This window comes from Nicotiana tabacum, chromosome 16 (assembly GCF_000715075.1).
Source record: "Nicotiana tabacum cultivar K326 chromosome 16, ASM71507v2, whole genome shotgun sequence".
Classification (NCBI taxonomy): Eukaryota; Viridiplantae; Streptophyta; class Magnoliopsida; order Solanales; family Solanaceae; genus Nicotiana; species Nicotiana tabacum.
Window position 1 is genome coordinate 29,013,473 of NC_134095.1, and position 25,294 is coordinate 29,038,766.

General features: G+C 39.9%; 1 long non-coding RNA gene across 1 annotated transcript; it reads right to left on the bottom strand.

Moving 5' to 3' along the window:
• Nucleotides 1–17,887: 17,887 nt before the first annotated feature.
• LOC107787581 (uncharacterized) lies at nucleotides 17,888–21,402 on the bottom strand. Its single transcript, XR_001648446.2, has 2 exons — nucleotides 20,689–21,402; nucleotides 17,888–18,177 (listed from the first exon to the last, which is right to left on the bottom strand). It is a non-coding gene; the product is annotated as an uncharacterized LOC107787581 (long non-coding RNA).
• Nucleotides 21,403–25,294: the final 3,892 nt, after the last annotated feature.

A 25,294-nucleotide genomic window follows, 5' to 3' on the forward strand; every position in this document is an offset into this window, starting at 1 on the left:
GGGTTGGGGCCTGATTTAATTAGGCTATAATTGAAATAAAAGTGGCTATTTGTTAAATACCCAATGTAAATTAATTAAGACAATTTACAAAAAATAGTTGTTAATTATAAAAATGAATTTTATGCATAGAAAATAATTTAAAAATATTTATTTAGTATTAAAAAAATACACATGAAATACAAAGTTATTGCAATTATAGCCAAAAGGTGCCAGTTTGGCTAATTATAAAATAATTTGGTCTTAATAGGACCAAAATAATACATTACCTCAAGAAATGCTTTTGAAATCATTTGTGAGGTAATTTTGTAATCATTTCTTGGAAATCAAATGATGGATAAATTAATAAAAATATAGGAAAATTGTGGAAAAATATCAATTGCTAATCAATGCATGATTTTGAAGACATATATGTAATTTGAAATATTTTTGGGAAAAATTGGGTATCAACAACTACCCCTCTTTACCTGGAAAGGATGAAAGAGTTTGTCGGGTAAAGATATGATGGACAATTTTGACTGAGTGAAACGGTTCGAGAGATTAGGCCGCACCCTGGCTTCTAAGCTGCCTACATATCCCTGGTTTTACAGGAAATAGGCTGTATGTAGTTCCGGATCCATTGGCGGAGTATACTGGTGAAGTCATTACAATAACGGACGCAACATCTACGGCTGGATGAATGAACAGTTTTATGCAAGAGGTTAGGTTTGATATGGTCAGGGAGAACTGGAGCGGGATCGCTCCTGTTGGGATAGTCGTTGCTCGCTGGGTTACCTGCAAATAGAAGCAATACAAGCGTATACTGTGCATAAATGTAAACATAATGCAAGTTCCCATTGTACTATGAATGTTATCTTTGGACGGTTAAGGATGACGTCCTTAGACCATGACGTCCTGGGCCATGAATTGCTTGATGAGAGATTTGTAGGCCATGAAATGATGTTCTCGGGCCATGAAGATGGTGCCTCTGAACTATGACGCCTTTGAATAATGATATGCAAAATTGAGGGATCCTCAGGCCATGGCATAGTGTCTTCCGGCTATGAGGATGATGCCTTTTAGACTATGACGCCTTCAGATAGATTGGCGATATTTCAGCCCATGATATGCAGTAATGATGTTAACAAGACAAAGCTTAGTCTTGTGAAATGAAGGGCAGAGCTTAGCCCGATTGAAAAGCGAGTAGATAGTACTAGAAATAGAGCAATATTTGTGCGAAGAGGAACAGTGCCTAGCCCATGCATATAGGTAGGCAAGGATTAGCCTCATACAAGTATGGAGGCAAGGATTAGCCTTATGCAAGTGGGGAGGCAGGGATTAGCCTCATGCAAGTACGAAGGCAAGGATTAGCCTCATGCAAAATAGGAGGCAGGGATTAGCCTCATGCAGATATGGAGGCAGGGATTAGCCTCAGGCAAATATGGAGGCAGGGATTAGCCTCATGTAAATATGGAGGCAATAATTAGCCTCATGCAGGTGTGGAGGCAAGGATTAGCTTCATGCAAATAATGAGGCAAGGATTAGCCTCATGCAGGTATGGAGGCAAGGATTAGCCTCATGCAGGTGTGGAGGTAAGGATTAGCCTCATGCAAATAGGGAGGCAGGGATTAGTCTCATGCAAATATGGAGGAAAGGATTAGCCTCGTGCAGGTATAGAGGCAAGGATTAGCCTCATGTAGGTGTGGAGGCAAGGATAGCCTCATGCAAATAGGGAGACAGGGATTAGCCTCATGCAAATATGAAGGCAAGGATTAGCCTCATGCAGGTATAGAGGCAAGGATTAGCCTCATGCAAATGGGGAGGGAGGTATTAGCCTCATGCAAATATGGAGGCAAGGATTAGCCTCGTGTAGGTATAGAGGCAAGGATTAGCCTCATGCAGGTGTGGAGGCAAGGATTAGCCTCATGCAAATAGGGAGGCAGGGATTAGCCTCATGCAGGTATGGAGGCAAGGATTAGCCTCATGCAGGTATGGAGGCAAGGATTATCCTCATGCAGGTGTAGAAGCAAGGATTACCCTCATGTAGGTGTGGAGGCAAGGATTAGCCTCATGCAGGTGTGGAGGCAAGGATTAGCCTCATGCAAATATGGAGGCAGAGATTAGCCTCATGCAGATATAGGGGCAGGGATTAGCCTCATGCAAGTATGGAGGCAAGGATTAGCCTCATGCAAGGAGCGAGTAGCAAATAAGAGTAGTGTATGTCTTAGCTGGAGATACATTCGGTGTCTGATGTCCTGATTGATAGCGAATTTGTTACGTGTATGTATTTGCGGATGTTTTGCCATGTCAGATATACCTGCTTTCAAAGAAAAATTGTAAGTTTTGTGGGGGGGGAGGGGAGGTTGGTTCATGCTTCATCTGCCGGCCTTGCTTTGCTCCACCCTGAAAGCCCCTTTCGAGTTCCCCTAAGTAACACCTGATTGTTATGGAAATAAAGTTTTTCAAAAAATACACAATTGTTGATAAAAATAGTGTTATTTCAGAAATATATTGATACATTTAGATGAACTAGTGACTGTAACACATCTCAAAGGCATTGCAGCTCTCTTATGTCGGAATTTTGAGGGCCCTCCTCAAAATTCTATCCTAGTTTAGTAGATGATCCTTCGGCTGTTTGCGGATAATAGGCCTTGCTGAACCTTCTTCGGAATTTTGAGAATCCTTCTCAAAATTCTGCCCAGTTTCTTAACTGATTACTGACCGTCTGACATATGTTGGTGTTGGCTGGACTTGCTCCGAAATTTTGAGGGCCCTCCTCAAAATTCTGCCCCAGTTTCTGATCTTGGGGGAAATGAAAATTTTATTATGATATGACCGAACCCATAAGGCTGCCTACGTATCCCCTCTTAAACGGGAATAAGGTCAAGCGTAGTTCAATTACATGAGATGAGAAAAATATAAATAATCTAAGCATATTATCTCTTGACTGTGTCTGAATTGATTGGTTTTGGCAAGATTTCTCCATCCATTTCTGCAAGTATGAGTGCTCCTCCTGTCAGCACCCAGTGAACCATGTACAGACCTTGCCAGTTGTGAGAGAATTTCCCTTTGGCTTCATCTTGATGTGGGAAGATCTTCTTCAGCACCAACTGACCTGGTGCGAATTGCCTTGGTTTGACCCTTTTGTTGAAAGCTTTGGACATTCTGTTCTGGTAAAGCTGACCGTGACATACTGCGTTCATCCTCTTTCCATCTATAAGGGCCAATTGTTCATAGCGACTTCTTATCCATTCTGCGTCTCTGAGTTCAGCTTCCTATATGATTCTTAAAGAAGCAATCTCTACCTCGATTGGAATGATGGCCTCAGTACCATAAACCAACATGTAGGGAGTTGCCCCGGTTGATGTGCGAACTGTAGTGCAGTATCCCAATAAAGCAAAAGGTAGCTTTCGTGCCATTGTTTGTGATTCTCTACCATCTTCCTTAGTATCTTCTTGATGTTTTTGTTAGCGGCTTCTACGGCTCCATTCATCTGAGGTTTGTAGGCTGTGGAATTGTTGTGCTTGATTTTGAAAGTTTCACACATCGCTTTCATCAGATCACTGTTGAGATTGACGAATAGATTCGGGAACACCGAATCGGCAACCAGTTCGATCCTATCTATAACGACTTTCTTGGTTACAGCTTTGTAGGACACAGTCTCTACCCAGTTTGTGAAGTAATCAATGGCTACCAGAATAAACCTATGTCTGTTTGAAGCAGTGGGCTCTATCGGACCAATAACATCCATTCCCCAAGCGGCAAATGGCCAAGGTGAGCTTGTTGCATTGAGCTCGTTTGGTGGAACTTTTATCATGTCGGCATGCACATGGCATTGAAAGCATTTGCGGACATACTGGATGCAATATGTTTCCATGGTCATCCAAAACTAACCGGCCCTAAGTATCTTCTTAGCTAAGACAAAACTATTCATATGTGGGCCGCAAGTCCCAGCATGTACGTTCTCAAGCAGTTATAAGCTTCTTTTGCGTCGACACACTTAGTAGACCTAAATCAGAAGTTCTCCTATACAAGTTTCCTCCGTTGTGGAAGAAGTGATTGGACAATCTCCGGAGGGTGCGTTTCTGAGTGTGGTTTGCATGCTCCGGATATTCTCCCTTTGACAAATACTCCTTGATGTCATGGAACCAAGGCTTTCCATCTGTTTCTTCTTCAACATAAGCAAAATATGCTGGCTGATTATGAATCCTCACTGGGATAGGATCAACATAATTCTTATATGGTTGTTGTATCATAGATCACAAGGTAGCCAATGCATCGGCAAACTCGTTCTAAATTCTGGGCACATGTTAGAATTCTATCTTCGGGAACCTCTTTCTCAATTCCTGCACATGGTGCATATAGGAAATATCTTGGAATTCTTGGTGGCCCATTCTCCTTGTACCTGGTGCACAAGCAAATCTAAATCACCGATTACAACAACTCCTGAATGTTCATGTCAACTGTCATGTTGAACCCTAATATGCAGGATTCATACTCTGCCATATTGCTGGTACAGGGAAATTTTAATTTAGCAGATACTGGATAATGTTGACCCATTTTTTATACCAAAACTACTTCAATGCCCACTCCTCTGAAATTTGCAGCTCCATCAAAGAACATCCTCCAACCGTCGTATGCTTCGGTAATGTCTTCTCCTACAAATGATACTTCTTCACCAGGAAAATACGTCTTCAAAGGTTCGTATGCTCCTCCCACCGGATTTTCAGCAAGGTGATCTGTCAATGCTTGCCCTTTGACCGCCTTTTGAGTTACGTAGACGATATCGAACTCACTTAATAGTATCTGCCATTTGGCCAACTTTCCAATCAGCATGGGTTTCTGGAATATGTACTTTAGAGGGTCCATCCTGGATATAAGGTATGTAGTATAGGCATAGAAGTAATGCCTCAACTTCTGAGCTATCTAGGTCAAAGAACAGCAAGTACGTTCAAGTAGAGAGTATCGTGCTTCATAAGGTGTGAACTTCTTACTCAAGTAATATATGGCTTGCTCCTTTCTTCCTATCTTGTTGTGTTTTCCCAAAACATATCTGAAGGCTCCATCCAATACAGATAGATAGAGTAGAAAAGGTTGTCCTGGCTCTGGCAGGACCAGAACTGGTGTTGAGGACAAGTACTCTTTGATTTTGTCGAAGGCCCTCTGACAATCCTCTATCCAGCTTGTTTCGGCACTTTTCCTCAGCATTTTGAAGATGGGTTCACATATGCCTGTGGACTGTGCTATGAATCGACTGATGTAGTTGAGACGTCCTAGGAAGCTCATTACGTCCTTTTTGCTTTTAGGTAGTGGTGACTCTTGAATAGCCTTGACTTTAGACGGATCCAGCTCGATCCCTCGACGACTGACGATGAATCCCAATATTTTTCCTGCGGGAACCCCGAAGGCACACTTTGCGGGATTTAGATTCAAATTGTACCTCCTTAGCCTGTCAAAGAACTTTCTCAGGTCTGCTATGTGATCTGCGACCCTCTTGGATTTGATAATGACGTCGTCCACATACACCTCTATTTCTTTGTGTATCATATCATGGAAGATGGTTGTCATGGCTCTCATGTAAGTAGCCCCAGCATTTTTCAGACTGAATGGCATCATCTTGTAACAGTATACACCCCAAGGCGTAATAAAAGCTAACTTCTCTATATCTTCTTCATCCATCCAAATCTGGTGACAACCCATGAATCAATCTACAAAGGATTGGAGTTCATGCTTTGCACAATTATCGATCAAGATGTGTATATTTGGTAGTAGGAAGTCGTCCTTGGGACTTGCTCTATTTAAATCCCGATAGTCAACTCATACTCTAACCTTCCCAATCTTCTTCGGAACTGGCACAACGTTAGCTAACCAGGTTGGGTACTCAACCACCCTGAGAACTTTGGCTTTGATCTGCTTGGTAACTTCCTCCTTGATTTTCAGGCTCATGTCTGGTTTGAATTTTCTGAGTTTCTGTTTTACTGGCAGACACAAGGGATTAGTGGGCAACTTGTGAGCCACTATGGACATGATCAAACCGGTCATGTCATCATATGACCATGCAAAAATATCCTTATACTCTTTTAGGAAGCGAATGTACTCTTCCTTCTCTGTTGGTGACAAGTGAATGCTGATGCGAGTCTCCTTGACGGTCTAGGCATCTCCCAAATTTACTGCTTCGGTTTCATCCAGATTGGACTTAGGCTTATTCTCAAAATTTTCAACCTCCCTGACAATTTCCTCAGGAATCTCATCTTCTTCATCTGAATCACTATTCTCATGTTGTGTTACCTCGTTATATGTCACAGTCACTGATTCATCAGAAAAAGTAATAATAATGTTGTAGAAAGGAAAAGTGTAAAAATAGTAATGAATAATAAAGAGCAAATGCATTTGATTAAAACTGAAAAAATCATCCAGACAAAGTACGGTTCGATGAATCGAGCATTTATTTTGAAACAAGTAAATCTTAAAAAAAATTACTGGAAATTTTAATGCCTAGAATGGCTATAAAAGTAAAATCTGGCAAGCTACCCAGGGACTCGGCGAGCTCGGGATGGTGTGGCAGTCCAGTTCCTAAGAACGACTCCCTTCTTTACGGTCTGAATGGTGAGGCCTTCTTCCCCCTCCTCCTCAATTATGACACTACAGTCCATGTCCTCATCCTCCAAGAACAAATTCTTCAACCCTGCTAGTGCTTCCTCTTCTGCAGTCCCCCATATCGTATCAGCTTGGTGAAAAACTTGTTCCAAACGTGGCACTGGTTGCTTGAGAGGGTAGTACGGTCCATTCCACGGAGGCGATCAGTTTCTATACTCTTGCCATATGTACTGGTATCCGAGCCCAAAGGTGGTACCATGATTTTTCAGCTGTATTGGTTTGGTGATACCTTAGAGGTTCTTTCCCAATCCTTTGTCGGGTTCATATCCAGACCAAGCTAATATGCTTTCTATTTTACTTCTCCACCATTTATCCTTCTCGATGGCATTGACTCGTTTAATGTGATGATAGGTTTCCCCTCCTAGCCTTCTTCTATGTCCAATAGCCGGGATGGTTTGACTAGTGTAAATGGGGTTACTCCCATCTCCATGAATGATCACCTCCTGATGATTCCATTCGAATTTCATGGCTTGATGTAGTTTGGAAGGCACAGCTTGGTCGACCCAATAGAAGATTATATGAGGCCGATATGTCAAGCACCTGAAACTCGACGTCGAACCAAGTTGGCCCCATCTGCAAGCAAAGGTTGATTTCCCCGATCGTGGCCCTTTGGGACCCATCGAAAGCTTTCACGTTCATGCTTCCTACCCGTATTTCATGGAAACCTTTGTCCAGCCTTTTCAGAGTGTCCAATGGACAAATATTTAGGCTTGAACCATCGTCAACCAAGACTCTGGCAATGAATTTATCTTCAAATTGCACTATAATGTGCAATGCCCGATTGTGATTCAGCCCCTCAAGCGGTAGCTCATCTTCGTGGAAGAATATCTTATGACTTTCCAATACTTTCCCTACCATATTGGCCATTTCTCCGCTAGTGATGTCATTGGGTACATAAGCCTCGCTCAGCACTTTCATTATAGCGTTCCTATGTGCCTCTGAATTTTGCAACAGTGACAGGATAGATATCTGAGCCGGGGTTTTGTTCAGATGGTCAATGATGGAATACTCATTTGCTTGTACTTTCCTCCATAGGTCATCCGGCTTGATCTCAATGATAGGCTGCCTAGTAGTGGCATCCTTACTTGAACTTCCCAAATATTCAGGTGTATAGACTCTTCCAGTTCTAGTCATTCCTTGTGCAGCATCAGATTCCTCTACCTTGGCCTTCCCTTTTCATCGAGCCTCGGCAACATAATCCCAGGGTATTGCTTTTGAGTTGAATGGAGGTGTGGTTAATACTGTTACAGTGAAAGGTGTGACCACTTCTACTTCAAATGGAGTGGGGGGTGGCTGCAGGCGGAGCCGCCTCCACCTCGAATGAAACTGATGTAGTTACCTCAACCTCGATTGGTGACTGAGTATGTACCACAATAGGAGTAAATGTGACGACAACTTTAAAGTCATCACCTTCTCGAATAAGCCCAATCGACCCCTCAGGGTCCCATTCTTCGTTCGTCTCTATCACATGTACACTATCACCTCTATGGTCAGGGAGGGGGTTGTTGCGAACATTAGGTGTGGCTTCCTTCACATGTATGACCTTGTTGTCAATTAGCATCCGGATCATATCCTTCAATGTCCGGCACTCAGCAGTGGTGTGCCCCTTCATACCAAAATGGTATGCACAAGTTTTGTTAGGATTGACCCATTGGGATGTGTTTTCTAATGACACAGTGGGAATAGGAGTGACGTAACCCGCGACTTTCAACCTTTCATACAACTGGTCGATGGGCTCAGCAATGGTGGTGTATTGTTTGGGTGTCTTGCGATCGAAGTTGTGTCTTGGTCTTGGAAAGTTTTGGCGGGTTGGAGGTGATTGGAAATAGGATGGTTGGGAGCTATAGGTGTGATGGACAGTGGCTGGTTGGGAATATTTGGGAGATGAGGGTTGATATGTGGGCGGTGGTGCTTGGTATGTGGGTTGAGGGGTTTGATATATAAGTGGAGATTTCTGGCCTTGGGCCACCATTACTACCCAAACATCTCTCTTCTTTGATATGCCGCCTGATTGTAATGCCTTAATCGTGGCCTGTAGTGCCTCAAAATTCATTACCATCCTGCTCTTAATTCTTTATTCGATTTTTTCTCCGAGTTTAATGATATCAGAGAATTTATGATTTTCGATAACCATCAACCTTTCATAATATTGCGGATCCTATGCTCTGACGAAGAATTTGTTCATTTGTTCCTCGTCCAAAGATGGCCTGACCTTGGCCGCTTCCGACCTCCAACGAGTAGCATACTTACAGAAAGTCTCAGTAGGTTTCTTCATAAGATTCTGAATGTAGAAAACATCCAGTTCATTCTCTGTATTGAACCTGAACCGGTCTATGAAATCTGACGCTATACTTACCCAGTTAGACCATTTCTTGGGATCTTGGCTGATGTACCAGGACAAAGCATCCCCAGTAAGACTCCTCATAAAGAGTTTCATTCGGATCTTTTCGTCTTTCCTGACCCCGACAAGTTTGTCGCAATATGTCCTCAGATGAACCCTGGGATCTCCTATGCCGTCAAACATCTCAAACTTGGGAGGTTTGTATCCCTCTGGCAATTCTACATCCGGCTGTATGCATAGGTCTTCATAATTCAAACCTTCTATTTCTTTGCCGCCTTCGACACCTTGAACTCGGCTTGTCAACTTCTTTAGTTCTTTAGCCATGTTTTTAATGAGCAGGTCCTTTTCGTAGGATTCTGGTGTATAGGAGATGGGTTGGATGAAGTGAGGTACGGTTTCTACGTATATAGGGTTGCTTTGATAGGTGTCAAGTACTTGGGTGTAATGATGGTCATTGGTGGAGTTTTGGGGATCGGGAATGGGTTGTGGTGTGTTTTGGGGAGTGTGGTAAGTGGTGGTTTGTGGGTACTGAGTTGGTTGATGGTGATGTTGTGGTGGAGTCGGTATTGGAAATGGATTGAGATTTTGGGGTGGATTTGCGTATTGATTTGGTGCAGGAGGATTTTGTGGATGTTGGTTTTGTGTGCTTTGGGGAGGTGCTGGGTTCTTTGTGTTTTGTTGGTGGATGTCGGGGACATTTAGGGTGAGTGACAAGTTTGCCAAGTTTCGGACCTGCTCAAGTTCTCTTTGCAATTCTAATATCTTTTGTTCCAGTCTCAAGACTAGATCATTTGGGGACAAAGTACTCCGTTTGTTTAAAGTTTCTGCATTTTCAATATTCTCCTTTCGGATACCACTTAAGTCGTCCATTTTTGCTTTTTCTCGGCCTTTTGTATTGCTTGGAGGAGGAGGAGGTGGAGGGTCTCTAGATCTAATATGATACGCTGATGAGGCCAGTATGAGCGAACCAACCTAAGGTGATGGGAATAATAAAAATAAGGAAAAAATAGAAAAAGGTAACAAGTCAGTAAGGATCCTGAAATATTTGCAGTATTTAAACACATATTGCGAAAATGTAAATTTGTGTCTTAATTTGGGAGCCTCATTGTGCCCGAGGTAGTCCTAGCACAAATAGATTAGAACCTTAAATGCTTCATAAAAATAGACGAATCCCAAAATGACACTAAGATAATAGAAAAATAAGTCACTATTGGCACATGGCCTTATTACATTTTAGGAAAGCGAGTAAACCTAATCGATTTGGTCCCAGAAGGACCTTCCTCAGGCTGAATTCTCTTGTCGATCAAATCCTCCAGTTCGCACAGGTTCATCAGTAAGAATGCCTTTGCCAAATGTCCTCTTCGTTTCCCTCAGCGTTCTGGCAGTCAGTGACTCTCTTCCTCACTTTTCCTACCAATTCCATCAGACTGTATTCTAGATATTCCAGTTTTTTTACTAGATTTGACAGCCCTCTCTTTCTATTCATTGATCTGGTCACTTGATGGAAGATTCCCCCACCAGTCTAGCAAGAGTGAGGGTGTGCTGACCATACCGAAGCTGGGGACCTCGTTCTTCATTTTTTGCAAAACAAAAGGGTTAGGCCTTTCTCCCCCACCAGACTCCACTATTTATGCATTCATGATTAGCATATTGGCATTTAGTTCTCCAAATTAATGCACAGAACGTGGTTGTGTCCGTTGGGATTATGGAAAGCCCGGTGGACTTTGGATAAGGCTCATCTTAAAGGATCATTATGTGGACAGCATAACTGATCTGACTAGGCTTGACCATGATGCATGCACAATTCCGATCAGAGTAAGGTTACTATGGGGTTTTAGACTGGTACCCTCAAGCGGACAACTTGAGGGGAAAGGCACAGAACCGTCGACTGCACCGCTGATCGACTGGTTTTACCACAAATAAGCCTTCCCGAATTTAAGGGTAATAAATAGGAAGAGTGCAACCACTCATTAAGCGTTGCTATAGGATTTGATACGCACGAGTGGAATATGATGTGGAGCATGATTTATGCAGCAATTGATAGCACGTATTCAGGTATTTGCACGTAGGAAAAAATAAATACAGTATTTAAATAATTGAAATACAGTTATAGGAAAGGAAAACAAAGAGACAAGTTAGTTTCATGAATAAAGAAACATAAATGCTTAAAATAGGCAGTTAAATTCAAATAAAGGGAAAGGGTACGGGATAAAATATGCTTGGAATGATTCACAAAAGACAAGTTCGTTATGGTAAGAGACTAAAGGTATCCCTAGCAGAGTCGCCATGCTATCGCGCCCCTTTTTTCCCCTTCGTGGAGAGAAGTCCGGGTTTCGACGTTCATGGGGGAAATAACTCGTTTCCTTTTGGGAATTGGGTATTTGAAGAGTCGCCACCTAACGAATTATGGTGCGTTAGGGTACTTAGAGCGATTAACTCTTAGATTGGTTTGCATTACCAGAGATTTAGGGTAAGAGCTCGAAATAACCTTGAGGGGAAGGTGTTAGGCACCCCTCTCGATCCACAACGGTGGGTCCCGGGCAAACTTATACTTATGAACTAGTCTATTAACAAATAAATAGTTCTACAGACATACTTACAAATAAGAGCAGGTTTCGGACATTACATGACTCAAATAATGAGACAAAGGAACGGCTTAAATAAATTGTATACACATGGAAAGTAAAGGGAATTTGGGAATGAGGGGTCCTAGGTTGGTTAGCTTACAGGATCACCCCATGCAATGTCCGGTAAACACTCTTCAAACAGGGGCTACACGTGACATTAGCGCGTAGTCATCATATCCATATCTACCCTTCCCACCCCTTAGAGGTTATTAAGCGAATGTTATTTAGTGATCTCTATGCGTGTTGTTACCCGTCCCTTCTTAATGGTCCTGGAGAAAATTAGGACCTCTACCTATAGGCAGTTCTAGATAGACCCCTAAGGTTTAAAGGAGAAAATACTAAGGCGACAAGCAAGAACACATAGGACTTAAGCAGATAAAAGCAGGAAGGAGCAAATAAGAGGCTCGGGTTTACCTCCGCGGATAATGCATGTAAACAGCACGAATCAAACACAAACAAGGGCAGTATTATTAAATAGGATCCTAAGACATGATGTCTAGGTGAGTATCCGAACGCAAGAGACATGCAGATTTATTTATTTTAAATTTAGAAGCAGGGGCCTAATCAGTTTGCCTACTGATTTTAAGCCTGTTAAACATTAAGCAGTAAACACAAAGAGGCAGTTTTCAGTTTTATAAGAAATTTTACTACCTAAGGCTTGCCTAGGCGTGGGATAATGCACAATTGTTACCGGAACTATTAAAATAGGGTAGAGATATTTTACCTAAAGCATTTTGTTCTAAGTTTTACAAGATACAGAATTATTACCAGTTTTACTTAAAAAAGATAATTAGACGTGAGATTGTTTTATATCCTTTTTCATGCATCAGTAGTTTAACTAGGTGTAACTGAGCAAGTATGAACGAGATCCTAAACATGGTATCTAATATGCATATATAAGGTTCAGAATGGTTTATATGCAGAATTTCTAAAGCGGGATTTCTAAATGCACAACAGGTTACAGCATGATTTCAAAATATGCATAAGTAACAGTTTATTTTAATGTTGTCGTTTATCCTAGAAATAGGATTTCTTAGTGATAATAAGGATGTCAAAATGAGATGCTGAAAACAGTATACATGAAACCTAGGAGCATGGTATCTAATGCATGATATGCTTTGCATGTATTAGTCATAAACATGAATTCTAATGCACATACAGAAAAATATAAACCTAAAGTATGTTTTCTATCCTTTGATAACATGTATAGCTACAATCCCCTTTTTCACTAGCCAGCCCCAATATTCGTTTACAATGAATATTACAAACCAACATTGAATGAATTACATTAATAGATAAAGAAAAAATAAGAAGTTACACAATAGGGAGCCTGCAAGTAGGCCCAGATTTCCAAAACCTCAACTGCTCAGATTGTTTCATAGCTTTTCTCAATATCCGGATGTGTTAGAGTTCCCTAAGGACCTCAAGGGATCCTAGGCAGTGCTCACACTCAGATTTCACAACCATATTTGAGTAAGTGCAGTGTGGAAGGGCCAGCTCTAATGCATCAGAGTTCAGAGGGATCTCATAGGGATCCCTAAGCAGTCACACATTAGAGGGGCAGAACTTAGGGATCTAAGAAAAGAGTGAGAGTGATTGACATAGTTTTGAAAAAAAGTTGAAGTAGGAAAACAATTTGAAAAGAGACTTGAAAATAGTTTTTTAAAACAACAGAGGAGTTATTCAATAAGACAGTTTTGAAAAGAGTAGGGCAATCAACAAATAACAGACCAACCTCAGAACCAAAACAGGTTCAGCATCACACATAGAACAAAGAGCTAAGACAGGTTTAGCACCACAAGCCTTCACAAAGGAGTAAATGGGAATTGGGGACAGGTAAAACACATAATGGTAAACACATAGCAGGCAGAAGTCTTTGGAATTGGTATAGATATGCTCAGATATACTGATTAGACATAGTCACAGAATCAGCAATGCTTAAGGGGTTCAGTATAGGATCAACATAATTTAAAATCAATCCCAGAATTATACAAGTTTAGGAGTGTAGACTACTTTACAAGGAGATTCATACCAGAAACCAGATAGAGCAAGATCACATGGAGACAGACTAGATAGAAGAGGGTAACATGTTCATACTGATCCAAAGAAAGGGGAGTACATAACATGCTAATAATGTAAACATATCAACTACAGGTTTCATAGCAAAACCATAAGTAAAAGCAGACTAGAAACAGGATGAATTGAAGTAATAAAAGGACCATATTATTTTTGGAACTTGAATTGAAATCAGAACATACCAGTAAAGAAGGTAGTAAACACAAAGTGAGGAGCAAGAGAGTAGAGTAATCAGCCTTGGCTTGCAGCCGGCTGACTTAGAACAATAACAAGTAACCAGAGAAAAGAGAGCAGAATAAAGTTTTTGTGTGAGAGAGAGTTTTTGAACCAATGTGTTCGTGTCTTTGTGCTAATGAAAGAGCAAGGTACTTATAGTTTGAAAACAGGTAGAAAATAAGGCAAGAATCATAGTTCAACAGTAATTATGGAACTATGTACTAATTAGAATCAAATCAGTATAAGTACTTCCTTTAATTAAGGAGTTAAATTTAAACAGTAACAGGAAAATACTAAATAAGAAAGGAAATCACATAAGGCTGAATATAACAAATAAGGAAATATTTTCAGCATAGTACAAAGTACACAACATGTAATAGAGACTAGGTTCAGCAGATTCTAATCAAGGAAAATACTTAGGAATCGGTTGGCAGCATGCTCGACTATAGATTAAGGTAAGAAAATATCTTAAAGGTTAAAATCAGTAGAGAATATCACAAGAAATCAGTGGAGGATCAGTCACACAGATTCAAAGATTCAAAAATAGCAAATAGTACTGATTTAGGAGAATTTGACACAAATTTATGAGAACGAGCAAAATAAACACATAATAGGCAAGAATCAGAAACCCTAATGAGCCAAATAGGGTAAAATCACACAAAATTAGGGTGATTCACATAGAGCATAGCATGAATTAATAGAATAAACATGACATAGGCAAAAGAAGTAAAAATCAGAGACACTGATGAATAAAATAGGGTAAAACCACAGAGAATCATAAGGCTCATGAGAAACAAGCACATATACAGATTAAGCGAACATATTATCACAAAACAGACTCCGAATCAAGGATTAAAACTAAGAAACTTAGGGTTTTCAAAATAATAAATCATATAAAAAGAGAAAACTCAAATAAACGTTTAAACATAGTGAAAATCATAGATTAATACTAAAATCAGAAGAAAAAGTCATTTTGGAAAGGGGTTAAGAAACCCTGGTTTGAAGATGAAGAGTCATTTTAGAAAAATCGAAAAAGATTTAAAGAAAACAGCAAAATAACTCGGAATATACCCAAATCTATTACAGATCTAAGAAATCAAGAGCTAATACTTAGGGTTTCAGAGAGATAACCCAAAGAGAAAGAGAATCGGCCTAGAAACCACAGGTTCTAGCCGTAGATGGCAGGATCTTACTCGGACAGGCCAAGATTGGCCTGAGAATGACATGAAAAACCATGGAGGTGAGTTGAACCGCCTCTGGTTTCTTTGAGGACCTCAAAGCAGCAGTAACCCTGCGTAAGAAGGAGCCATGAGGGTTGGGATGGTGGTGAGACCACCATAGTTACCGGCAAGTCGATGACCGGTGAGAGCTTTAGGTATTAGCAGAGAGAATTTGAGAGGTGAAGGGAGAGTGTAACGGCGAAGTGAAAGAGAGAAATGAGGGGGAAGGGGGGTAGTCTCTAGGGTTAATTAAGGAAAAAGGGAGATCTGGACCGTTGATTAAAATTGATCAATGGTCCAGATTAGACAAAGGATTAGGTCGGGTAGGATAAGGTACTGGGCCTAGGATATTTGGGCCGTTCTAATTAGGTTGGGGTCTGATTTAATTAGGCTATAATTGAAATAAAAGTGGCTATTTGTTAAATACCCAATGTAAATTAATTAAAATAATTTACAAAAAATAGCTGTTAATTATAAAAATAAATTTCATGCATAGAAAATAATTTAAAAATGTTTATTTAGTATTTAAAAAATACACATGATTAATTTCTGGATGAAAATAGTACAAAATCATATGATTGGGCTATAATTGCAAAGTTATTACAATTATAGCCAAAATATGCCAATTTGGCTAATTATGAAATAATTTGGTCTTAATAGGACCAAAAATAATACATTACATCAAGAAATGCTTTTGAAATCATTTGTGAGGTAATTTTGTAATTATTTCTTGGAAATAAAATGCTGGATAAATTAATAAAAATATTGGAAATTTGTGGAAAAATATCAGTTGCTAATCAATGCACGATTTTGAAGACATATATGCAATTTGAAATTTTTTTTTGAAAAAAATTGGGTATCAACACGCACCTCTGAGAATAATCAAAATTCTCTGGAAGGGGGTTCAGCATTTTTATCCGAATCGGCTTCAACATGCCCAATTGTCTCAATCTTTGGAACAAACTGGCATATGATCCTCCAATAGGAGTGAAAGACTTTTCTCTTTGTTGTTGCCTTTTCATTTTGTATTCCGGCCTCGACTGGAACTTCTTGCGGGCAGGTGGTTGATATGCTTGTAGAGGTGGGTAAGACATTTGTGGAGACGGTGCAAGCCATTGCAGGTCTTGTGGATGTGGAGTATATGGCGGTGCATTGTGGATGAAGTACTAGGAAAGTGAGGTATGACTTTGGGAATTTTGTGGAAAGAAGTAGCATTGGGGAGGATTATCTAGAGTATGAGGATATTCATGGGGTCGATATTGAGGCTGAAAACGTTGAGCCGGAACGCCCACTGGATCCTGTCGTTGGCGGGACTCAGCAACATCTTTTCTATCAATCGGAGGACGGACCCGAGCAACTTGTTCGTTCCATCTGAGCCAAAACTCCCTAAATCTTTCCTCGGGTTTCTTTTTCGTCTGAGATAGGGAGGAGCGGTCTAGGATAATGTCTACATTGTATTGATAGTGCCGAACAAAATCTTGAGCCATGTCACCCCATGCAAGCCATTTACTGACATTTTGACGAGTATACCACTCCAAGTCTTCCCCACTCAAACTCTCACTGAAATATGCCATCAACAATTCATCTTTCCGCAAACACTTCTCATTTTACTGAAATAACCCCTCAAATGGGCTACTGGATCTCCACGCCTATCACACAAATCAAACTTTGGCATCTTAAACCCAGCAGGCAGTTGGATATCAGGAAACAAGCACAAGTCTTTGTAAGGCATGCTCACCTGGCTCTCTATCCCTTGCATGTTTCTTAAAGACTGCTCTAAGATTTTCACTTTTCTGGATATCTCATATTGCTCCACTGTCTTAGTAGGCTTTTCAATTTCACCAGGAGGATCAAAATTAGGAGAGTAAAAGTATAGATCCGAGACCTTGAAAGTTGGTTCTCGAGCATAGTGTTGGGCATCGGGGACTTTGAACACAGTCTCGCTAGAGGATCGAGGAAGAATAGCTGGTGGAGAAGCTACAAAAACATGAGTGGTAAAAGGAGCGTGATATGAGGTGGTTTTGGCGGGTGGAGTGTGAAAAGGTTGTAGGGAATATCAGCAGCAGTGGGAATCTAGATTTGTGACAGTGGAGGAATGGTGACAAGGCTTTTAGTGTAGTTAGTGGGAACTGATGGTGGAGGACGCCCACTAATCCAGGCTTGGTATATTTCGGCCATCTGTCCTTTCAACCTTCAGACCTCTTCTTTCAACTAAGATTCTGATTCAACAATCTCCTTAGACGGATCAATAACACCTGTGTCCAAGTCTTTACTAGTCGTGGCTACCTTGCTCTTTGACCTTGTGTTGTATGAAAGAGTTACCGGTTTAAGAACCACAAACAAACCACCCTTCTGCTATAATGAGGATAACAAAGACGAACAAAATGAAGTCATCATATTAGCGTTAGGACATTTAACAGCTAAAATATCACATTGTGTGCAATGCACCTAACAACAATTAACGGTTCAAGAATGACTTCGAGGGTCACAAGGTCACTTGGCATCATCCCAATTTATTCATTTCAATCTTCTCTTTTTTTTCTAGCACTTCTTGGCTTGCTCATTTCCCTTCCTCTTTTTTTCTAATTATCACTCTTTTCTTTCCTCTCATTTCTCACTTACCATAATTTCATCTTTTCTTGTTTCCTTTTTTCTTTTTCTTTTAATTTTTTTAAAAAAATGATTTGATCGAACCCTATGTAGGTTGCCTACGTATCATGTCCCTCGTGAATCAGACCAAGCATAGTTCTAGAAAAGTAATGGATAAATTAAACTAAAAAATAAAAATCTTTTTGGATTATTCATTTACAATTTTTTTTTGAATACAGAATCGGAAATACGATAATAAGCGACTCGACAAACTTACCTAGACTATGATAGATTCTGACACCACCTAAAAGACTCAGTACTATTAGAAAGGACTAGAAAGTAAAAGACAACATAAAAGGAAGGCAGACTCAAAACATTAAAAAAAATATCCTTAAGCAGCTCCTGAATGCAACGGTCCTAACTGGATGGTCCCGGGGTATCTGTCATGCACAAGCTCTGGTAAGTAGATGCACACCTGTATGAGAAAAATGAGACCAAATAGAGTTAAAGACTTAGAACACTATGTGAGACAATAAAATTTCCAACTGGACACATGCAGGACCCAATTGAAGCTATTTTTGCAAAATGGTATATGTGGCCAAAAGGTGGCTAGAAGTGAAAACTCAACAAAAATGACCTCTAAGACATGAAACAATTACTTTGCAGAAATGACCCATTTTGTAGAAATGGCCTATTACATGCAAATTCGACAAGGATGGGCTTTAAAGTAAAGAGACACCTAATTGTGGATTCAAGACTCTCCAGACAATTAAACAAACAACTTTGCAAAAATAGCCATATTTTACAAAATGACCGATGTGGCCAAAAGTGGATAGACATGCAAGATTTGGCTACAACCCTCGAAGCCAAGAACTTAAGACTCACTAGGAAGACGAGGAAGACCGGACCCTATGTGGGCTGCCTACGTATCCCGCTCCGAAAGACGAGAACCAGGTATGCTTAGTTCGAGAAAATTGGATACGGGCGAGAATTAAAAAAACTAATTTAGAAAAAATATATTTTTATCTTCTTCTTTTTTTTGAAAAAATGATGAAACATGTAAACTCTTTTTGGATTTTCTGTTTCCTTTTTTTTGAATTTTTTTTTTGGAAAATGAAGGGAAAATGCAAAATCTTTTTGGATTTTTCATTTTTTGTCTTTTTCTTAACAAAAATGTGAAAGAAAAATATAATTGGCCCTACTTGATTCATTTTTACACTTCACCCTCTTCTCTTTCTCATTTACCCTCGGCCAGCATTGGTCCGCCAATTGACCCCTTTTACCCTTAAAGATTGCAGCATATAGCACATAGGATGCATCGGGATGGTCTTTTATTTTTGGGTACACCTGTCCTAGACGAACCCAACCCCTGTGTTGAGTCCCCAGAGTCAAAATGCACGTGATGCAAACAAGCGTTCCTACTAGGGATCCGGCATGAGGCTATATTATTCTAGATTTAAAAACCTGGGTGTATTGTTCTAGACCTGGCTTACCCGAGTGGACAACTCGAGCCGAGGGGGGCAGCGTACCGGTAACCAAAAGATCATCTGGTTTTGTAACTTGTCAGAACCTCGTTCTAAATTGGGATATAACACTAACAGAAAAGAAGTCACGTCAGTGTGAACTTCCCAGAAGATTAGAAGAGAAGGGTTTCACGGCAGATTATATATAGTTCAAATAATATCAAAGCGGTAAAAAGCGGCATTTAGCACATTAGGCCCAAGCATGTAATAAAAATCAGATAATAAATAAAAGCCAAATATAACAATTATTCTAAGCTTGAATTCTTGAATCCTGAACCAAAGATTCTGGGTTCTTGTCCCCAGCAGAGTCGTCAGAGCTGTCATACCTTCTTTTTCTACCCGAAAGGCTATAAGAGAGGTTTTTTAATTAAAGTGACAATAATCGAAATGGGATTATTCATTCAAATTCAGAGTCCCCACTTGGGGTAATTTATGGTGTCCCAAGTCACCAGTTTAAAATCTCGAATCAAGGAAGTTTGACTCTGTTTTACAGTCCGCGAAACACAGAAATCCGGGTAAGGAATTTTGTTAATCCGGAAGAAGGTGTTAGGCATTCCCGGGTTCCGTGGTTTTAGCACGGTCGCTCAACAATTATTATTGTCCTAATTATCTGATTAATTACATATTTTATACCTATTGTGTATTTTTAATCTTTAACCGCTTTTGATTATTTATGGCATTATTCTGGAACAAGTTACAATTGTCGTACACTTGTTTGTTTGGTACACATTGAGAATTGTGTCACGGGAACCGTACCCACGATCTACAACATGTTTAATTTATTAACATTATTAGAAATTGTGGCCGGATCACATAAATGTACCCCCGGATTTGGAAATTATGTATCACAACTACGTCACGGGAACCATACCCGTAGCTATGATAATTTTTATTATAGCGCGCCTGAAGCAAACTACGAAGGTTCATAAATATTAACGGCCTAATTATGCTCTTAGCGAACCTAGTAATTAAAATAAGACGAGAATAATAAAATCTTTTTTATGCCCAAATTCATTCTCGTTACTAACAAAACCCAAAATCCAACTTCAATTTCATTTAAAAATCAACCTACAATGTTGTTAACTGCCAGATTAAAAGAAGCAAGTAAAAAATAATAAAAATTTTCTTTAAAAAAATATCGACTCATTTAACTTTGAATTCTCTGCCATGGACAGTTTGTCCCAAGAAACCAAAATCTCTCTTTTGCTTTCAAATCCAAACATTATCATAGCTTAACCAAACAGATCATACTCAATAAAATTCCAACCATTTGCAATCACATTTTTCATAAACTAATTAATTCATGTCTTCTCACGAATAACGCATCAATGAAGATTTTAACATAAATAAACCAAATGAAGAAAGTTTTAGACAAACAGCGAAACAACAAAAAGATTACACGGCGTTCATAGTCATGGAAGATTAATAGAGAGGAGAATTAAAAATCAAAGAAGGAAATTAACCTTAAAGAGTGACAGTCTTTCAATTGCAGTAGCCGCACATGAGTGAAAAACCAGACCGAAACCCCGACGGAAAACAAAAATTCGAACTTAAAATTATAGTCGCATGGGTGACCACATTAGAGCTGGATCTGCATCTAGTTGCAACGGAGGTCTAAAGGAAAATTTTGCTCTATTTTGGTGGCTGAAAACGTCGCTACCTCCGTCGAACGCCGAAATCCGGCCACTGTAACATTGTTTTTTCTAGAAGAGGAAAATGTGGCGCTGAAGCTTTTTTATTTGAAGAAGCCTGGCCACTGCTAGCTCTTAGGGATCCGCCATTTTTGGGTTGAAGATGGGGGAGTGTGGGAATTGGTTGGTCGAAGGCAGCGGCGCTGTTGGGTCTTGGAAGATAGAGATGGGAGGGTCGTTTTTTGTGAGGTCAAGAGGTAGCCGATGATCTCTTCTTTAGGGGTTGATCGTTGGTGTCATGAAGAGGGGCGGATGGTCATGGATTTCAGGCGCGAGGGTGGTGGCTGATGGGAGGTGTTTGGGTTCTAGGTTTTTTTTTTTTTTTGCTCTCTAGGGTTTTTTTAGGTTAAGAGGGGAAGATGAAGGGTCTTAGGGTTTCAGCTCCTAAAAAACGACTGACCTCTCTTTCTTTGTGTAGTCTAGGGTTGTTTTTTGTGTCTAGGTCTTGAAAATGTGTGTTAGGGTGTATAAGAAGAAGGGGAAGTGGGTCTTAGGGTTTGGGCTTTAAAATTGGGGCATCTCTTTGGACCTCTTCAATTAAGACCAAACAACATTAGCCTCAAATTTCATACTCTTTCTTTTAAAACAAGACTAAAAATACTACACCATTTACTAATTAATCCTACTTAAGTAAAATAACTATTATAATAAAATTAACCATTAAAACAAACATATTTTTTGGTATTTATCAAATATCATACTAAAAGATAAAAAATGAAAAAATCATTGTAAAATTAAAATAATATTCCTGAAAATAAAGCGAAAGTATTTTTATATTTTTGAATTTTATGTAAGGTAGAAAAATTAAAAAATAAAATATTAATTAGCTAAATAAAAGAAAATATTTTTATAATTTCCATTTTTGTGATAAAATAAAGTAAAAGAGTTAAAACTATTTAGAATAGCAATACTAAATCTAAACTAAATATTTTACGCTAAAAATGTGTAAAATCTTGGGGATGGTAAAAAATTACATGTCTACAATAGGTACGAGTAAAAGTGTCTAGAAGACAAGAAGGAACGGTTGCTAGGGTCTCTTCATAATTTGAAGAGACACCGGTGGAATGAACCAAGACAGCAAAAAGTACAACTTCGCTAAATCTTCAATTAATGAGCATGAATGATTGGAAACGTTACAGAATCTTTACGAAACAGTTACGATTGCTAATTATAACGTTTTATTAATGTCATTAAACGCTCATAATGACTCGATTATGAGAGGGAAGAGATGTTGTACTTAGAAATAGCTATAAATGGAAGAGAAATGACATATGTATGGACACATTCTGATTACTATTGAAATATACTTGTTTACTTTGCTTTATATCGATTACTTTGCTATTACACATTCTAATTTTTTTTGTAACGACTTGGCCGGTCGTCTTAAGAATTAACGCCCCGATCCCCTAGAAACTGCTTTCCCCGAATTTATTTTTGCTATTTTGATTTGACGGGATGTTCGATTTTGAGTTTCAGAGAGTTCTGGGACACTTAGTCCCTAAATGAGAGCTTAAGTGTTGGAGAGTTGACCGTAGTCAGAGCAGTGTGAAGACGGCCTCCGAATGGAAATACGATAGTTCTGTTAGCTCTGTTGGGTGATTTCGGGCTTAGGGGCGTGTTCGAATTGTGTTTTGGAGGTCCGTAGCTAATTTAGGCTTGAAATGCCGAAAATTGAATTTTTGAAGTTTCTGGTCCGATAGTGAGATTTTGATCCGCGGGTCGGAATGGAATTCCAGAAGTTGGAGTAGCTCCGTAGTGTTGAATGTGACGTGTGTGAAAAATTTTAGGTCATTTGGACGAGGTTTGATAAACTTTCTGATCGAAAGCGTATTTTAAGAGTTTTTGGAATTCTTAGGCTTGAATCCAATGAAATATAGGTGTTTTGATGTTGTTTTGAGCGTTCCAAAGGTTGGAACAAGTTTGAATGATGTTTTAGGATTGGTTGGCAAGTTTGGTTGGGGTACCGGGGGCCTCGGGTGTGTTCCGGATGCTCAATGGACCATTTTTGGACTTGGAAAGATTGCACATTTTTTGTTGTTGTGTTGCAGAGAAAACCTTCATCGTGTTCGCGATGATGTCCTGCGTTCGCGAAGGTAAGGACCCGTTGGTCTTCGCGTTCGTGACATGGTCCTCGTGTTCGCATAGGGTCTGCCCGTGTAAGCTACGCGAGTGGACCTCGCGTTCGCGAAAGAGGTATTTGGCCAGCGGGACTTTTGTGCATCGCGTTCGTGATAGTAGCCTCGCGTTCACGAAGAAGGAATTACCTGGGCAGATATAAGATTTCAAAATCGAGGGTTTGGCCATTTTTATCAAAACTTAAGTTTGGGAGATCAGATTTGAGCGAGATTTTGAGGGATTTTCAGAGATATCGATTGGGTAACGATTCTAGACTCCTTTTTGCTTGTAACCCATTAATCTTAACATGAATTCATCCTTTAATTTCGAAATTTGTATGAAAATTGGGGAAAAGTTCTTAAACTAAGAAATTGAGTTTTGATTGGGGATTTGACATCGGATTTGGATAATTTTGGTATGGTTAGACTTGCGATAGTTTGAGGATTCTGAAACTATCAATTTTACCCGATTCTGAGATGTGGGCCCGAGGGGCGTTTTGGTCATTTTACATAATTTTGCGTATTAGCTTAGACTTTAATTGTAGAATCAGTTACTTGAAGTGTTATTTACATTATGAAATTAAATTGAATAGATCTGGGCCATTTGGAGTCGAGTACTCGTGGCAAGAGCATGGTTTTGGATTGATTTTTGAGCCGGTTCGAGGTAAGTGGCTTGTCTAACCTTGTGGGGGGATCTTCCCCTTAGGATTGGTATATTTGGTAATTGAAATGCCTTGTACGTGAGGTGACGAGTGTGTACTTGTGCTAATTGTTGGAAATCCGGTTTTCTTTAACTAATTACTAGTATGTTTCCTTTCCTGTCTCTATTACTTGCATTATTAAGCCTGTTGTTAGCTTAGGAAAGCATGTCTAAGTGACTTAATTGCTTTATTTGTTCACCTGCCTTACTTGAATTCTGTGAAGCATGCTAGGCTAGAATCACTTGTTGCCTTAATATGAAGTCTTGCCATTTCTGTATATTTTCCGGTAGCTCCCCCTTGTCTGTTTATTTTGGGACTACGAATGTGGGATTCTGATAGCTCTCCCTTGTTTGTTTATTTTGGGACTACGGATGTGGGATTCCGATAGCTCCCCCCTTGTCTGTTTATTTTGGGACTACAGATGTGGGATTCCGGTAGATCCCCCTACATAGTTATATGGAACTACGGGAATGCACCCGGTAGATTCCCCAAGTACTGGGTATTTACATTTGGGACTATAGAACAAGATTCCGATAGATCCCCACGCACTATGAGTTGGACTACGGGATGGGATCCCGGGAGCTCCACTGGATATGTACATATGGGACTACAGGACGGTATCCTGGGAAATCCCTGATTGTTATTATTGGTGGTGAGCTGTATTTCCTTTCCATGTTTACCTTTTTTCTGTGTAGTTGTTGATGTCCTGTACATCCTATGTAATTTTATAGTCGTACTTATTTATATTGTTCTGTTCTTTACTGTTGATCTTTATATTTTAATTAACCTCAGTAGGGCCCTGACCTTCCTCATCACTACCCAACCGAGGTTAGGCTTGGCACTTACTGAGTACCATTGTAGTGTACTCGTGCTCCTTCTGCTCATGTTTTCATTTGCAGATCCAGGTAACGCTACTCAGGCCTACCATCCTTGAGGGAGGCGACTGCTCTAGAGACTTCGAGGTACATCTATCGTGTCCCAGACCGAGAAGTCCCTTTCTATTCATGCTTTTAGTATTTAGCCCTTCTGTACTTTCCTATTCTTATTAGACATTCCGGAGTTAGAGCTATGTAGTATTGATCTTAGCTTGTGATTCGTGGGTTTCCGGGTTTTGTATTTATGTATTGGTATTGAGGGTTAAACATGGTGTAAGCCGAGCAGCAAATTTAAACACTATTACTACTTTATTTCTGTCTTAATTGTTTACTTCCACAAATTTTGGTTTTTCTTCCGCAAATTAGGCTTACCTAGTCGTAGAGACTAGGTGTCATCACGATGGTTCACGGAGGGCGAACCGGGGTCGTGACAAGTTGGTATCAGAGATCTAGGTTCATAGGAATCATGGATCACAAGCCGGTTTATTAGAGTCTCGCTAATCGGTACGGAGACGTCTGTACTTATCTACTAGAGGCTATGTAACTGTTAGGAAAATTTCACTTCATTTGATTTCCTTGTCGTGCGATATTTTGACATCACAATTCTAAACTTCTATCTTCTATTCTCTCATAGATGGTGAGGACACGTGCTACCCGAGATGATCAGGCACCCGGACCCCCTACCGTA